Here is an 18,432-nt window from a genome sequence, read left to right as displayed (position 1 = left end):
CATAAGTCGCAGCACCTCGCGTTACATAATACGTAAATTTTTACTTTGTGCTCCGTCTATAGGTGGATTACATCTGGGTAATTATTCACACCGTGCATTTGAAGACCTGAAAAACACACATTATAGAACTGGGGCAGCAGCAGCTTTATTTCAACAATTACGTCTCCAAGCACAGGGGCGGAGCCTCTGCCTATAGTCTCCCAAGCAGGGGCGGAGCCTCTGCCTATAGTCTCCCAAGCACAGGGGCGGAGCCTCTGCCTATAGTCTCCCAAGCAGGGGCAGAGCCTCTGCCTATAGTCTCCCCAGCTGAGGAGAGATTAGGGCCTCTGCCTATAGCCTCCCAAGCAGGGGCGGAGCCTCTGCCTATAGTCTCCCAAGCACAGGGGCGGAGCCTCTGCCTATAGCCTCCCCAGCTGAGGAGAGATTAGGGCGCTGCCTAGCGTGTCTCCATATAGGGGGCAGGGGCCCTCCTGGACACTCTAGAGCACAGGGGACTCCAGAGCCTGGAGAATGGGGGCATGGACTCCCTATAATCTTTAGAGAATGGGGGCACAGGTTGTATGGAGCAGAGAGCCAAACAATTTCCATCACAGCTCATGCAGACATTGCTTATAGTTGTCTTCGTCTGGGAAGAGGGGTTTCAACTGCTGTAAATTCAGCCTAATGTAGACACCCTAAAAATGAGCATGCTGAGAGTTGTAGTTCCACACCAGCTGGGGACAAGCTGTAATTTCCCTGCCGGCAGACAGCGATAGCCGAGGCTCAGGTAATGACAGGTGTGGATACACTTGTTCCTGGGGCAGGTTATGGCGTGCCGAACAGGCGGGTGTCTGTGCCTCGATACACCTGTCTCAGCCTGTCACACACCGGCAGCAATCAGGTACCACTTGGTAACATTACACCACCCAAATAATAACCAATCTATCAAACCCCATTAACACCGGGGTCTGAGAGACCGTCTGCCGGCTAATTCCACATAAGCCATCATTGTTATAGTCTTAGCTTGTTGTCCTAATCCTAAAGAACCAAAGTGCCACACCCAATCCTTACACCAGCCACATTGTGCCAACTGCAGGAGCTGCCCGCACCTTCACCCCACCACTGCCTTAAAGGGGTTTTCTGAGACATTATAACAGATCAGAATCTGATCAGTGGGGGTCCAACACCCGGGACCCCCGCTGATCAGCTGTTTGAGAAGGCACCGGTGCTCGCAGTAGCGCTGCGGCCTTCTTATAGCTTCTCCTAGCCCAGTGACGACGCGTTCATCGGTCCCGTGGCCTGGGCGCAGCTCAGTCCCATAGAAGTGAATAGGGATGAGCTACGATGCCTGTGCCCTTCTGGTTTCATCTTCAAGATCTGCACAGTGAGACGATCTTCAGTGTAGCTGGCATCAGAAGCTGCCTGCGCAGGTGCAGACTGACACTACTGTGCATGCGCTGAACCTCTGAAGCCAAGTACAGCGAAGATTGGTTCACTGCACAGTCGCTGAAAAAATACAAAACGGTGCATGTGCCGGATCTGAAGAAAAAGCAAAAAAAAAGCACTGAGCCGTCAATTAGGGGGCGCGACCAGAATGACTTGGAGCGTCAATCCCCCTGCCCCTCCCCAAATTGCATACACTGCCTGGGATGAATAAAGTTGTTTGTTGGCAATGTTTTCCATCGTTGGGGACATGAGGACTATGCCTGCGAGGTACCGCGGGAGGTCGGGGAGGCATTATGGTGATGTCAGGTTCTCTTTAACCCTTCTCTGTTCAGGTTCACTGGGCAGGACAGGAAAGTCTCAGAGGAAATAACAGTCAATGGTCTCGCCCAGCAGAATGTAGTGCAACACGGGCAGCGAGACATGAGAGCCAAAGTGTAGTCCGTCCCAGGCAGCTATTCACACACGGAGGATTATTTTTCTTCTTTTTTTTAACGTTTTTTTTTGCAGAGTCTGAGTGAGAAATGTGGAGTGAAACGAATTTGCCCAGCTAACCACGCTCACTTTTCAAAATGAGTGCGAGCGGTGTCAAAATACAAAAAGTCGCACGTCCGAATTGAGGAGCGCGGGATGTGATAACCCCCCCCCCCATGTGCAACAGTCGATACATTTGGAACAAAGTACGCTAGCGCAAAATCAAGAAAAACGGACTTTAAACATTAACCTCATAAGAAATCCCCCCCAGAGGCTTTATCATAGAAAGGACACTTCATAAAGAGGTCCTCCAACGAAAACCCTTTACATACAAGCTGGCCATGAATCCCCCCTTATCTTAGGGCCACACAAATATGGCAGACCATTGTAACAGTCCACGAGACAAGGGGTTAATGACGGGGTACCCCCTCTAGGATGTGCATACACCCTATAAATGTCTCACCAGGAGAACAACTGCTTTAAAGGGATAACTAACTGATCACTGGGGGTCTAACCGCCGGGATCCCCCACCGATCCTGAGAATGAGGGTCCCCTTTCCCCAATCTGATGGTGCGGCAGCGGCCGGACCCCCACTGATCAGTTAGTTATTCCCTATTCACGGGATAACTTAAAACCCCTTTAAAAGTGTAAAATCACCTTTGGGGATCCAGTCCTGCATATCAGGGAAGTGCATGCCGGGCAATCCCCTAAAATTCTTCTATTACCTAATTCATCCCTTTACAAGCCACACAGAGGGGAAGATGCGACGGCGGCTCATATCTGGGCAGGCCACAGTGAGAAGACTACTTCATTTAAAGGGGCTGTCCTGTTTTTTATAATTTGCACCCTAGATAGCTGTACCTACTCGCCTCGGCTCCATTCCGGCTCCCAGTCCCTGCCTGTCACCTTTTGAATGGACAGGGTCACGTGCACCACTGTAGCCAATGACTGGCCTCAGCAGTAATGAGTCCCTAAGTGGCACGTGATGCAGCAGTGACGTTCCACTTGGGGACACAACCACTGAGGCCAGCCACTGGCTGCAGCGGTGCACACAACCTCGTCCGTGTAGAAAGCCAAGGAGCCGCAACTGAGTGGCAGGGAGCAGGTAAGTATGGATGCTTGCTGGGGTACACTGTAGACATTCGGCTTAGCATGGACCTGGTTACATGCTCTGATGCAGCCAATGAAAGCGCTGATGTGCTGCTTGTGGGCGCGTCACCGCTGAAGCCAGTCATTGGCTGCAGCAGAGCGTGTGACCATGTCCATGCTAAGCTGGGTGTCAACAGTGCGCGGACCGGAACGCGGACACAGAGGAGACTGTGCAGGGGATCGGGTAAGTATTAATCTTCAGCTTAGGAAGTCAGGCCGCAGAAACTTACTAAAATGTCCTTATTCCCGGAGAACCCCTTTAAGAGAAACCAAGCACAAATTTCTAGGCGTCCTGGCTCTGGGATCGGTCACCACAATGTCACATCAGCCGTTACTGACAAGGTGACAAGGGTCCCAGCGCAGCCCCCAGCCCTGACAACTAACATATCACTGACACTGATAAAGGACAGAAGCCCTCACTGGTCACACAGCGCTCACCAGCACGACCAGTAAGATTATTTATAGCACCGGCTTACCTCCCGAAATACCCTAAATAAATGTACGATGGACGGCAGGATACACAGCAGTCTGATCAGTGGGGTCCGACCTCTGAGACCCCCACTCCTGAGCAGGTGTTCGCTTTCAGTATCTCGTAAAGAGACAGAGAGGCCGGATTTGGCGACCAGGCCTATTTATTCCCAAAATTAATTAGCGTATGTACTGATCCCGTGGGACAGAGGGATAAAACTTAGCATTTAATATAGATAAATTCTAAAATAGGTAGACACTAGAGGATGAGCCTCTACAACAAACAATATGAAAGACAGCCCTAAGGGCATAGACTGTACATATATACACAGTGTGGCAAAGGATGTATAAAAAACAGGAACGTTCTCACCCAATTGTAGACCAGGGGTTCTCTCAGAGATGGTTGATGATGGAGACGGACCTGTAGTGCTTGGTAGCCACACTGGAAGGAGATAGGTATGGGTGCCCCTTTCACGTATGTGGGTGACAGGGTAATTAACCCTAGACAGCCCTAAGGGCTAGTACGCCTTATCTACACGAGGAACTTGCCCCGCAAGGAGCGTCCCCGTCCGGATACCTGACCCTGGGGGGGGGGCAGAATCCCTAATAAACCCTAAAAAATGCTCCCTACGTGTCACGTTTCAGTTTGTGAAAGAAAATCATCCGGGGAGATCAATGGTGGTCACAGGACTATGGATGGGGCCTGTGCGACCAAAGAAAAGGGGGGAAGATGATACATAAAGGGATGGTATAGGTCAATTGTCAAAAGTTCAATACTGCTGTGTGTGTGGCCAATCAGGCTGAATCACACAGGACATGACCGCATCAGCAGTTTCTATCAAAAAACGTATATAGATGCACCAGTGGGTGCCATCTATAATCGATAGAAAAGAAGGGCCACAGGATAGTCAATCCAAGGGGCGGGCTGTCAGCAGAGTGTACTCACCACACTGTGATCTCCCCTGATTATTTTCTTTCACGAACTGAAACGTGACACGTAAGGAGCATTTTTTAGGGTTTATTAGGGATTCTGCCCCCCCAGGGTCAGGTATCCGGACGGGGACGCTCCTTGCGGGGCAAGTTCCTCGTGTAGATAAGGCGTACTAGCCCTTAGGGCTGTCTAGGGTTAATTACCCTGTCACCCACATACGTTAAAGGGGCACCCATACCTATCTCCTTCCAGTGTGGCTACCAAGCACTACAGGTCCGTCTCCATCATCAACCATCTCTGAGAGAACCCCTGGTCTACAATTGGGTGAGAACGTTCCAGTTTTTTATACATCCTTTGCCACACTGTGTATATATGTACAGTCTATGCCCTTAGGGCTGTCTTTCATACTTTCAGTATCTCCCATCCACATGCACCCTCTCCCCACTAAAGGGGTATTTCCATTCTACAAAGTGAAGGTGTATCACTAGGATGACTGGACCCCAATGCGTGGCCGCCCCCCATCTTTTTCGGGAGCTTAAGCAAATCTTATGGGGAAAGGGGATGATTTGAATGTATATATATTTATTTATTTATTTAATTTGATTTTTTTCCATATTTTAAAGGGGTTGTCCACACTTTTAATATTGATGACCTGTACTATCACCAATAAAAATAAGTGGACAACCCCTTTAAAATGTGTAAAAAAAAAATAATAATAATAAAATAATAATTTAAAGGGGTTGTCCACACTTTTAATTAATACACCAATATCAGATTGCCTGGGGTCCGACACCGGGCACCGCCGCCAATCTGATATTGGTGTATTAAAAGTGTGCACAACCCCTTTAAATTATTATTTGATTTTTATTTGATTTTTTTTTTTACACATTTTAAAGGGGTTGTCCACTTATTTATATTGGTGATAGTACAGGTCGTCCATATCAGACCGGCAGGGGGACGACGGAGTTGTAATTACGCTGTTTGCCGCTGCAATGTGGACAGCGAGCAGGTAGACAGTCAAGATAACCCAGCGCTCGTACGGGATCCGCGTTCTTTTCAAACAGCTGAGCGGCGGGGGTCCGACTCTCAGCGCCCCCGCTGATCAGCTGAACGCGGATCCCGTACGAGCGCTGGGTTCTCTTCACTGTCTACCTGCTCGCTGTCCACATTGCAGCGGCAAACAGCGTAATTACAACTCCGTCGTCCCCCTGCCGGTCTGATATGGACGACCTGTCCCGAGGATAGGTCCTGAATATTACAAAAGCGGACAACCCCTTTAAAGGGGTTGTCTCATCATGGACAATGGGGGCATATCGCTAGGACCCGCACCTATATCGAGAACGGAGCCCCGCAAGTGAAGGAGGGCGCACTGCGCAGCCACCCTCCGTTCATTTTCGATGGGGCCAGCGAAAATAGCCGAGCGCTGGCTCGGGGCTTTTTCCATCAGCCCCATAGAAATGAATAGAAGCGGTGGCCGGTCATTTACGGGGAACCGGCTTGGTGGTGGCCGGACCTCCAGCCACCACTTTGCGGGGCTCCGTTCCCGATATAGGTGCACCTATAAGACAATGGGGGCATATCCTAGCGATATGCCCCCATTGTCTCCGATGAGACAACCCCTATAAGTTCCCTTAGGGGACGTGAACATGCAATCCTTAGATCACTTCTCCCATTGACTGCTATGATTTACCATTGCAGTCTATGGGACCTTTAATACATTCCTATGGAATCGCTGTGGTAGCCTCGGATCCTTACACCTCTTCCCGCACCTATCTGACATCCCAGCGATAGGTCATCAATGTCTGAGATGGGAATACATCTTTACTGGGATGTTAAAAAAAAACTTAATTAACATTTTTTAATTATATATGTGATTATTTGCATAAAATACCATTTACTGCACATACTCTACATATAAAAACCAAAAAGACTACGCTTATTAGGTATCCACACGAAAATGACAGGTTATTCAGTGTGAAAAGTGCGCACAGTGTAAGCAAAGTAAAAAACCAATGTCAAAAATCACTTTTTCTATACTTGTAACAAAAAAACAAAAAAAAGCAATTTTTTTCACATACAACTAGGCCTTATGCAGTCCTGTCAATAAAAAAAAAAGTTCTGGCTACTTTGGAGGGGATGGAAATTAGCTGGTCCTTAAAGGGTTAAAACTTGTCTCGCCAGGGCAGTTACCATGACAACGCCCTGGGCACCCTGCAAGCACCCCCACAACTTTCCCAGTGACATCACGCACCCAATCTCAACCAGATCGGGCGATTAACATCGTGCAACACACAATATGAACAAGTCACTTCTTGACTAGAGGAGCATGCGCCAATTACTTCGCTTCAACGACCGGCACAAAGTACTTTCCATGACGTTCCGCCCATCTTCCCAGTCGTTACCTGAAACCCAGGCTATCCTCTCCTCACTGTCCTCCGGCCCCAGGCGCCATGTTGTCCTACGAGCTTCAACATCCGGGGACTCCTAGCTCCCAAGGCGCCGGCTGCCCAGCAACGCCGTACGCCGTAAGCGGCCCCGCCTGCTTAGCGAGAAAGCGTGCCTTCATTGGTCAGAACAGCTGTCACTCTTCGAAGGAAAGCTATTTGATTGGGTGGACTAGGCGAAAGTCTTGTCGGGTGGATGAAGCCCTCTGATTGGCTGAGAGAGGATTCGTATCACGCACATTTGTTTTGTTGGCCACGGCTGGGGGGGGCGGTGAAGCTGTCTGCAGCCCAGGAGCCATATTGGCGGAGCCTGGGTGACATGGTTACAAGTTACCATAGTTTGTGAGGGGAAGCAGAGCTTCATACTAAAGCCTGAAAATAGTTAATTGCTAAGTTCTGCAACGTTGTAATGTACTTTGTGTTTAATTATCTCATTGTTTCCGAGTTCTGTTTGCTGTCAGTGAATGGAAACATCTGCGTGGAGATTTATTAAAATTGTAAGAACAACTGTTGCTGTGGCCCCTAGCAAATAGCAACCAATCACATTGCCGCTTTCATTTTATATAGTTTTTTTTTAATAAAGGAAATCTGCTCTGTGATGGGTTGCTATGGGCAACAGTCTTTGTTTTAGACAATTTTCATAAATCTGCCCCAAATTTTGCTTATGTTAGGAGTCTGGTCACACTGGTGACGTGAATAGGTCCTTAATGGGAAAGTTTTTATGTAAACGTTTGCATTTCTCGTAGCGATTTAAGGCTACTTTCACATCTGTGCTTTAGCTGGATCCGTCATGATAATACAACCGTCTGCATATCATCTGTAAAATGGCGACTAAAACCATTGCAAGTCAACGGGGGACAGATCCGTTTTCTTTTGTGTCTGAGAAAACGGATCCGGCACCATTGACTTACATTGTGTTTCGTGCCGGATCCGTCTTGCTCCGTATCCCGTGCCGCACACAAAGCACTGCTTGCAGCACTTTTGCGTTTGTCATGGAAACGGAACTCAATGCATTCTGGTGCACTCCATTCCGTTCACTTTGGTCCCCATTGACAATGAATGGGGACAAAACGGAAGCGTTTTCCTCCTGGTATTGAGATCCTATGATGGATATCAACACTGGAAAAGAAAGCACAGATGTGACCGTGTTTTTTGCTGAAAAAAACACCAGCTCCAGATGTCAGCTAAGGCTACGTCTACACGACGACATTTGTCGCGTGACAGATAGGGCACAACTACACTGCAACATTTGTCGCGCAACATTTTTTATAATGGCAGTCTATGGTGTCGCAGTCAGTCGCAGCATGTTGCAGTGCAACACCATAGACTGCCGTTATAAAAATTGTCGTGCGACATTAGCGCGACAAATGTCGTCGTGTAGACGTAGCCTGAAGGTCTATAGGAAATATAAAACACAGGACACACTGGGCGTTTTTGTTCTTTAAGGCCTCTTTCACACGAACATGACGGATTGGCCCCAGATGCGTTCAGGGTGCGTTCAGTGAAACTCACACCATTTCGCAAGCAAGTTCAGTCAGTTTTGTCTGCGATTTGCGTTCAGATCAGTTTTTTCCGCGCGTGATAAAAAAAACTGAAGGTTTACAAACAACATCTCCTAGCGACCATCAGTGAAGGAGTTTGCCTTGAAAATGATAGGAAAAAAACGGACACGGATCACGGATGCGGATGAGAATCTTGTGTGCCTCCGTGTTTTTTCACGGACCCATTGACTTGAATGGGTCCACGAACCATTGTCCGTCAAAAAAATAGGACAGGTCATATTTTTTTGACGGACTGGAAACACGGAACGCGGATGACAAACGGTGCATTTTCCGAGTTTTCCACGGACCCATTGAAAGTCAATGGGTCCGCAGGAAAACGGAACAACGGACACGGATGCACACAACGGTCGTGTGCATGAGGCCTATAGAACATGTTTTCACACAACGCAGAACTGATGCGTGAAAATAAACGCTCATGTACACAGACCCATTGAAATGAATGGGTCAGGATTCAGTGCGGGTGCTGTACGTTCACTTCATGCATTGCACCCGCGCGGAGAACTTGCTCGTGTGAAAGTGGCCTAAGTGGTGTTTTTTTGTTTTTAAAACACAGCGAGGGTCACTTAGGGGTTCTCTGAATCCAGCAAATAGCATTTATCATGTAGATAACGTTAATACAAGGCACTTACTAATATATTGTGATTGTCCATATTGTTTGCTTTGCTGGCAGGATTCATTTGTCCATCACATTATACACTGCTCGTTTCCATGGTTACGACCACCCTGCAATCCATCAACAGTGGTCATGCTTGCACACTGTCGCTAAAAGCACCAGCCTATGTGCGGTCCCGGCCAAGAGAGGCAGGTGTTTTTCCTATACTGTACAAGCACGACCACCGCTGCTGAATTGCAGGGTGGTCGTAACCATGGAAACTAGCAGTGTATAATGTGATGGAAAAATGAATCCAGCCAGCAAAGGAAAAAATATGGATCATCATAATACATTAGTAAGTGCCTTGTATTCACTTCCTCTACATGTTCCTCTCAAGTGCAACTCTTTAAAGGGGTTCTGCACTTTGTTTTAACTGATGATCAATCCTCTGGATAGATCATCAGCATCTGATCGGCAGGGGTCCGACACCCGGGACCCCCGCCGATCAGCTGTTTGAGAAGGCAGCGGCGCTTCAGCAGCGCAGCGGCCTTCTCACTGTTTACCGCCGGCCCAGTGACATCACGACTTGTATCAACTGGCCTGGGCGGGGCTAAGCTCCATTCAAGGGAATGGAGCTTAGCCCCGCCCAGGCCAGTTGATACTAGTCATGACGTCACTGGGCCGGCGGTAAACAGTGAGAAGGCCGCTGCGCTACTGCCAGCGCCGCTGCCTTCTCAAACAGCTGATCGGCGGGGGTCCCGGGTGTCGGACCCCCGCCGATCAGATGCTGATGATCTATCCAGAGGATGAATCATCAGTTAAAACAAACTGTAGAACCCCTTTAAGTGCACATACCGAATTATACCAGAATGTAATATTATGGATATGGAATCCACTTTGTCATCAGTGCCTACTGACCATCACCCAATTCTCTCCTCTCCAGGTATGTCTGCATTAAACCTAACTGCTGCACCCAACTTTTCCAGAGTCTGATATTGTCCACACCCCTCATCTTTCCTTCTTATCCCCTGGTATGTCTGCATTGAACTTTTAACCCCTTAGTGACCACCAATACGCCTTTTTACGGCGGTCACTAAGAGGCCTTAGGCTTGGCCGCCGTTTTTTTTTTACGGCGGCCCAGTCTAAGCGCTGCACGGGTCCCTCATGCAGCGGGGACTCGGCTCTCACATGAGAGCCGCGGACCTGCTCTAACAGCCCGGACCGGCAGGAGTGCCGATCCGGGCTTTTTAACTCTTTACATGCCGCGGGCAATGGCGCCCGACACATGTAAAGTGCTGACATAGGGAGCGTACTCCCTCTGTCACCTATTGACACCCCGCAAATGCGATCGCGGGGTGCCAATGTATGTGAAGGCTAGCAGGGCTCTGATGTAGGCGCCAGACCAGACTTCGGTAATTTCCAGCAGGCTGCGCCTCTCTGGCGCAGCCTGCTGGTCAATGTTAGAATAGCATTGCCATTAAAATGCAATGCACTATAGGGATAATGCATTGCATTTTAAAAGCAATCAAAATACTGTTTATTAAGTGGTAAAAAAAAGAAAAAAAATTCCGCTTACTCTTTTCAATGAAAAAAAAATTGCAAGAAAAAAAAATCTCCCCCTTATGTTTGGTATTGCCGCGTCCGTAATGAGGGTCATTACGGACGTGGCAATACCAAACATAAGGGGGAGATTTTTTTTTTTTTGCAATTTTTTTTGGGTGACTACACAAATATCACATAAATTATCCCCTACGGTGAACGCTGTAAAAAAAACGTTGTAAAAAAAAAAAGACAGAATTGATCATTTATTCTTAGTTGCCACCGAAAAAATTTAATAACAAGCGATCAAAAAAAGTGCCATTTACTCCAAAATGATACCAATTAAAAATACAAGTCGTCGTCCCGCAAAAATCAAGCCCTCACACAACTCCATAGAAATAAAAATAAAAAAGTTATGGTTCTTAAGAGGCAGCAATGCAAAACCATTTTTTTCTTTAACCACTTCCCATCTGGGCCCTTTGCCCCCTTCCTGACCAGGCCAAATTTTGCAAAACTGACATATCTCACTTTATGTGGTAATAACTTTGGAACACCTTTATTTATCCAAGTCATTCAGAGATTGTTTTCTCGTGACACATTGTACTTCATGATAGTCATAAATTTGAGTCAAAATATTTCACCTTTATTTATGAAAAAATCCCAAATTTACCCAAAAATTTGAAAAATTCGCAATTTTCTAAATTTCAATTTCTCTGCTTTCAAAACAGAAAGTGATACCTCATAAAATAGTTATTATTTAACATTTCCCATATGTCTACTTTATGTTGGCATCATTTTGGAAATGTCATTTTATTTTTTTAGGACGTTAGAAGGCTTAGAAGTTTAGAAGCAATTCTTTAAATTTTTAAGAAAATTGCCAAAACCCACTTTATAAGGACCAGTTCAGGTCTGAAGTCACTTTGTGGGGCCTACATAGTGGATACCCCCATAAATGACCCCATTGTAGAAACTACACCCCTCAAGGTATTCAAAACCGATTTTACAAACTTTGTTAACCCTTTAGGCGTTCCACAAGAATTAAAGGAAAATAGAGATCAAATTTTTAAATTTCACTTTTTTGGCAGATTTTCCATTTTAATCAATTTTTTTCTTTAACACATCGATGGTTAACAGCCAAACAAAACTCAATATTTATTACCCAGATTCTGCGGTTTACAGAAACACCCCACATGTGGTCGTAAACTGCTGTATGGGCACACGGCAGGGCACAGAAGAAAAGGAACTCCACATGGTTTTTAGATGCCATGTCCCATTTGAAGCCCCCTGATGCACCCTTACAGTAGAAACTCCCAAGAAGTGACCCCATTTTGGAAACTAGGGGATAAGGTGCCAGTTTTATTAGTACTATTTTTGGGTACATATGATTTTTTGATCATTCATTATAACACTTTATGGGGCAAGGTGACCAAAAAATTGGTTTTTATAGAGCAGATTGTTACGGACGTGGCGATACCTAATATGTATACTTTTTCTCATTTATTAAAGTTTTACACAATAATAGCATTTTTGAAACCAAAAAATTATGTTTTAATGTGTCCATGTTCTGAGAGCTATAGTTTTTTTATTTTTTGAGAGATTTTCTTATGTAGGGGCTCATTTTTTGCGGGATGAGGTGACGGTTTTATTGGTACCATTTTGTGGGACATACGCGTTTTTGATCACTTGGTGTTGCACCTTTTGTGATGCAAGGTGACAAAAATTGCTTGTTTTGACACCGTTTTTTTTTTGTTTTTTTTTACGGTGTTCACCCGAGGGGTTAGGTCATGTGATATTTTTATAGAGCTGGTTTTTACGGACGCGGCAATACTAAATATGTCTATTTTATTTTATTTTTTCTATTTTAAATTTTTTTTTTTATTCCTTACTTGGGATTTTTTTTTTTTTTACATGTGAACCTTTTTTTTATTTTATTTTTTCAACCCTTTATTTTATTTTTATTTTATTTTACACTTTTCATCCCCCATAAGGTCATACAAGACCTCTGGGGGACATTTACTTCACTTTTTTTTTTTCACTGTTGATTTCTCCTGTAACTGGGGCTGACATAGTAGCCCCAGTTACAGGACAAATGCACCCCTAGAGAGGCTGTACAGCAGCAATCCTGCGCTGTACAGCCTCACAGCAGGGCTGATCGAGGTCTCTGAGAGACCTCACACAGCCCCTGCACTCTCCGGTCCCGGCGGTCACATGACCGCCGGGCCGGAACAGGAAGCGCACAGCGCTTCCTGCTCTGCAGACACAGCGCTCGGTGAGCGCTGTGTCTGCAGCGATCCGGAAGGCAGGGACACCTGGGCACTGTCCCTGCCTTGTCTTAGGGTTGCCCTGCTGTCACTGACAGCGGGCAACCCGATCAGCAGCTGCACGATTAGCGTGCAGCTGCTATTTCTGACAGGACGTTTTAAAACGTGCTGTCAGAAATAGACGTCCACCCATAGGACGTTTATATCCTATGGGCGGACGTGAGGCGGTTAAAAAAAAAAAATAAGGGGGTTTTATTGCAAAAAAGTAGTAAAACGTGAAAAAAAAACTATATGTATTTGGTATCACTAATTGTACTGACCCAGAGAATAAAGGTATTGTTATTTATACCAAAAAATGAACACCATAAAATTTATAACTTAAAAACGCAGTGGCAGTATTGCTGTTTTTCCCATCTCCCTCCCAGAAAGAGTTAATAAAAGTAAATCAGAATGCTACGTGTACCACAAAATGGCGCCATTAAAAACTACAACTTGTCCCGCAAAAAACAAGCCTTCATAAAGCTATATAGACGGAAAAATAAAAAAGTTATAGCTCTTGCAACGAGATGATGAAAAAGGAAGAAAACCTCTTGGTCAGTAAGGCCCAAAACAGGCTGGTCACTAAGGGGTTAATGTCTCTTTCCCTGCTGGATTTATTGAGTATTTGTTTACATTGACTATTTCACCCTGTATCTGGTCCTCCCTTGATTAGGCCAAATGTAGCCCCCTCCCCTCTTGGTCACGCCCGAGTGAATCTAAGTCCTTAGGCCTCTTAGCTTAGGCCTCTTTCACACTGGCGTTGCGCATGAGGGCCGGATAGGATGCGGGTGCGTTGTGGGAAAATGCGCGATTTTTCTGCGCGAGTGCAAAGCGTTTTAATGCGTTTTGCACGCGCATGAGAAAAATCGGCATGTTTGGTACCCAGACCCGAACTTCTTCACAGGAGTTCGGGTTAGGTGTTCTGTAGATTGTATTATTTTCCCTTATAACATGGTTATAAGGGAAAATAATAGCATTCTTAATACAGAATGCATAGTAAAATAGGGATGGAGGGGTTAAAAAAAATATAAAATAAAAAATTAAACTGACCTCATCCACTTGTTCGTGCAGCCCGGCTTCTCTTCTCTTCTTTCTTCTTCTTTGATGACCTGGGAGGAAAAGGACCTTTGGTGACGTCACTGCGCTCATCACATGGTCCGTTACCACTCATGTGCACAGCCCCATAGAAATGAAAGGGTCCGGATTCAGTGCGGGGAAAACTCGCCCATGTGGAAGGGGCCTTAGGTCTTTCAGACCTTGGTCTTTTCAATAGAACATCTTTTAAGTGCAACTCTTTAAGTGCACATACTGAATTATACCAGAATTTAACTAGAAGGGGACCAAAGGTAATTACAGAAATGGTTAATGCAAACAATGTTTCAATCTTTCATCTTACTCTTCCCACTTTTCCAAAACCTCCTGAAATACCTCCACATCCATTCACCCAGCAAGGAACTATTCATCTCTTCCTCCATCTTACCTTCTCATCTGACCGCTTGCGCAAACCTGTTTGTCAACATAAAACACTTCCTTCCCAAACACACACAGATTCCTCATGCCCTCTCTTATTCTCACCTACTACCACTTTCTCTGCTTCTCCTTATTGCTGGTGTTATCTCTCCAAATCCAGGCTCCCCTTAGCAAATCCCCACTATCACCTCTACCTCCTACTACAAATCTCCTTCTACAAATTTCTGCAACCCCATAAACCTAATAACCATTCCTCTGACCCCTGCGCCTTTGGTTCCTCTTGCAGGAGCATTATGGAATGCACACTCTGTCTGTAACAAACTGCCCTACATTCATTATCTTTTCATCTCTCAAAAACTTTCCTTTCTGGGTCTCACAGAAACACGGCTGACACCTCCTCCTCTGCTGCACTCTCCTATAGCGTATTTCATTTCACTCACACCCCCCGCCCGGCAGCAGGTGGAGGAGTTGGTCTTCTCCTATCAGACACCTGCTCCTACAGCCCAACTCCACTGCCATCCTCCATTATGCTCACTTCATTTGAAGTACACTCTGTTTGCATCTACTCTCCCTCCAACCTCCAAGTAGCTGTCATTTACCGCCCCCCAGGCCCAGCCACCATCTTTCTTGACCACTAACACCTGGCTACTACACTTACTTTCTGCCAACATCCCCACTATTATCATGGGTGACTTCAACATCCCTATTGACACCTGCCATTTAGCCGCCTCTAAACTCCTGTCACTCTCTTCCTCCTTTGGCCTCTCACAGTGGTCTTCAGCTCCCACCCACCACACTCTGGATCTGATCTTTACCCGCCTCTGCTCCATATCTAACCTTTCTAATTCGCCTCTCCCCCTATCCGACCACAACCTACTCACCTTCTCTTCACTGGTCTCTTCTGCTGCTCCCCCGGTCCGCACACCAGCACACCCCCGCAGGAACCTCTCGACTTTCGCTTGCTTTCTGACTCTTCTCCCACTATCTGTCATTTGTTCCCTCCAAGACCCAGATGCTGCCACCACCCTATAGAACACCACAGTAAGTACAGCTCTGGACATTGTTGTCCCCCTCACACACCACAAAACCCTGAAAAATCAACAGAAAACCCTGGCACACCAACCTGACCAAAAAACTCAGACAAGCTTCCAGGGCTGCTGAGCGGCGATGGAAGAAATCCCACCGCATACAAACAATCCCTTCTCATTTTCAAATCCTCACTTGCTGATGCAAAACAGGCCTACTTCTCATCTCTCATATCTTCCCTGTCCCACAGCCCTAAACAACTTTTTAACACTCAACTCCCTTCTCCGTCCCCCAGCGCCCCCACCCTCTCCTCTCAGCTGAGGACTTTGCTACATACTTCAAACAAGAGAGTCAACATCAGAGAAAGCTTCAGTGCACCGTCCCCACAGACCCTCTACACAACTGCTCGGTCCTCTTCTCCCAAAACCCGCTTCTCCACCATTAGGGAAATTTCACACTAGCGTTTTTCTTTTCCGGAGCTGAGTTCCGTCCTAGGGGCTCAAATCCGGAAAAGAACTGATCAGTTTTATCCTAATGCATTCTGAATGGAGAGTAATCCGTTCAGGATGCATCAGGATGTCTTCAGTTCAGTCTTTTTGACTGATCAGGCTTTTCAGAAAAACGTAGCATGTTGTATTTTTACCTCCGGCCAAAAATCCTGAACACTTTGACTGAACGATGGATCCGGTCTTTTTCCCATTGACTTGCATTAACGCTGGATCCGGCGCTGTGTGTTCAGTCAAACCGGATCCGGCTTTTGCATGTTAAACCCGAAAAATGTGAAAAAAAAGTTAGTCCATAAATCGCGGATCCGTTTTTTCCAATGCATTTTTTCATTGTGATCAAAATCCTGATCAGGATTCAAATGTAATCTGTTTTCACATGTTTTTCCCGATCCGGCGTCGGAATTGAACACCGGATTAAAACAACGCTAGTGTGAAAGTAGCCTTACAGAAGAAAAACTCTCCACTCTACTCTCCAGATCACATCCCACCACCTGTGCACTTGACCCTATCCCATCCCACCTCATCCCTAACCTCACCACAGTGTTTATCCCAGCCCTAACTCATCTCTTCAACCTATCACTAACCTCTGGTGTCTTCCCCTCTGCTTTTAAACATCCTACCATTACACCCATCCTCAAAAAGCATTCATGTGACCCATCTTCTTTGTCCAGTTATCGCTCCATATCACTTCTTCCGTATGCCTCAAAGCTACTTGAGCAACATGTCCATTCTGAACTGTCCTCTCACCTCTCCTCCTGCTCCCTCTTTGACCGGCTACAATCTGGCTTCCGACCCCACCACTTGACTGAGACTGCCCTCACCAAAGTCACCAATGACCTACTAACAGCCAAAACAAAAAAACATTACTCTGTCCTCTTCTCCTTGACCTGTCCTCTGCCTTTGACACTGTTGACCACTCCCTTCTGTTGCAAACTCTCTCATCTCTTGGTATCACTGACCTGGCCCTCTCCTGGATCACATCATACCTGTCATGCCCTGCTCTGACTATTTGCAGAGGTCGGCCAGAATAGCAGCACGTGTTTAGTTTTTGTTTTGGAGTTTTGCTGGACCCGCCTCCCATCAGGTGCACTGGGTGGGGTCATTGGATTAAATATCACTCTAGTCCAGTGTTCTGAGCGGGTTATAGAAAATCAGTCTGGCCTTGGAAGCAAGCAAGGAAGGAAGGTTGTCTGTTCCAGCTCAGAAAAGATAAGTGTGGTTTCAGTTTTTGTTGATTGCTGTCTAGGTTGTGTTTGTGTCATCTTTCCCATCCAGGTTCTGTGCGAGCAGGCTGCTCTTTTTCCCCTTTTCATCATCTCAGGGAATCTAGGGTGTTTTAGCCCAGGCACGAGGACACATCATTCCTACCTTCAAGGTCTGAATGTGGGCTGAGCAGTGCAGGGAGAGAGGTCAGGGTTTAGCTAGGACCGCTGCTTCTCGCCTAGAGCCTGGTTGTTGGTTTATCTGTGTGTCTGAGTTCCCCGTCCGCCGTGACAATACCTCACTGAGCGGATATTTAGCGTCTCCCACTCCACACCACCATACTCTCCCCGGTCACCTAAGTCCGCTGCCTTGGAAAGACCTTGGATACTGCCCTCTCCTTCCAACTGCACATTCAAGCCCTTTCCACCACCTGCCGCCTCCAACTCAAAAACATCTCCCGCATCCGCGCTTTCCTCAACTTTGAGTCTGCAAAAATGCTTGTACATGCCCTCATGATCTCCTGCCTAGACTACTACAACATCCTCCTCTGTGGCCTTCCATCTCGCACTCCTCCAATCTATCCTCAACTCTGCTGCCCGACTAATCCACCTCTCACCCTGTTACTCCTCTGCCAATCCCTTCACTGGCTCCCCATTGCCCCACAAATTCAGTTCAAAATACTAACAAATACATGCAAGGCCGTCCATAACCTTTCCCCTCCCTACATCTCTGAACTACTTTCCCGATACATCCCCACACGCAATCTCCGATCCTCACAAGACCTCCTTCTCTCCTCTCCTCTTATCACAATCTCCTCCAAGATTTCTCCCGTGCATCCCCCATACTCTGGAACTCGCTACCCCAACATATCAGACTCACCTTCAGTGGAATCCTTCAAAAGAAACCTGAAAACCCACCTCTTCAGACAAGCCTACAACCAGTGACCCTGCTGCCTGTATACCGCCATGACCAACTTCACCCTCTCCTACTGTGTCCTTCTCCCATACCATGTAGATTGTAAGCCCTCACGGGCAGGGCCCTCTCTCCTTCTGTACCAGTCTGTAACTCGTCTTGTTTATGATTAGTGCAATTGTCTGTATTATGTATGTGCACCGCTTATAATATGTTCAGCGCTATGGAATGAATGGCGCTTTAATAATAATAAATAATAATAAATGCCATGTGCTGAAGTGAGACAATCCGTTTAAGGGACTTGGGACTATATTAGTCGTAAAAATAGTTGCAAGTCCCTGTTGTGAGGAGTCATGCAGCAAGTCTGCGATGTGTGAAAATCGCAGCATGCTCTATTTCGTGCGTTTTTCACGCAACGCAGGCCCCATAGAAGT

General features: G+C 46.5%; 1 protein-coding gene across 1 annotated transcript in view; it reads right to left on the bottom strand.

Annotated features, from left to right (window-relative positions):
- Positions 1-6,956, bottom strand: part of PAK4 (p21 (RAC1) activated kinase 4) — a 42,886-nt gene extending 35,930 nt beyond the window's left edge. Inside the window, exon 1 of the mRNA XM_040406516.1 lies at positions 6,847-6,956. The gene's annotated coding sequence lies outside the window, so the exon portion shown is untranslated. The remainder of the gene's footprint in view (positions 1-6,846) is intronic.
- Positions 6,957-18,432: the final 11,476 nt, after the last annotated feature.

This window comes from Bufo bufo, chromosome 8, assembly GCF_905171765.1.
Source record: "Bufo bufo chromosome 8, aBufBuf1.1, whole genome shotgun sequence".
Classification (NCBI taxonomy): Eukaryota; Metazoa; Chordata; class Amphibia; order Anura; family Bufonidae; genus Bufo; species Bufo bufo.
The sequence above is the reverse complement of the archived record's forward strand: the minus strand, read 5'-3'. Positions and strand labels throughout refer to the sequence as shown.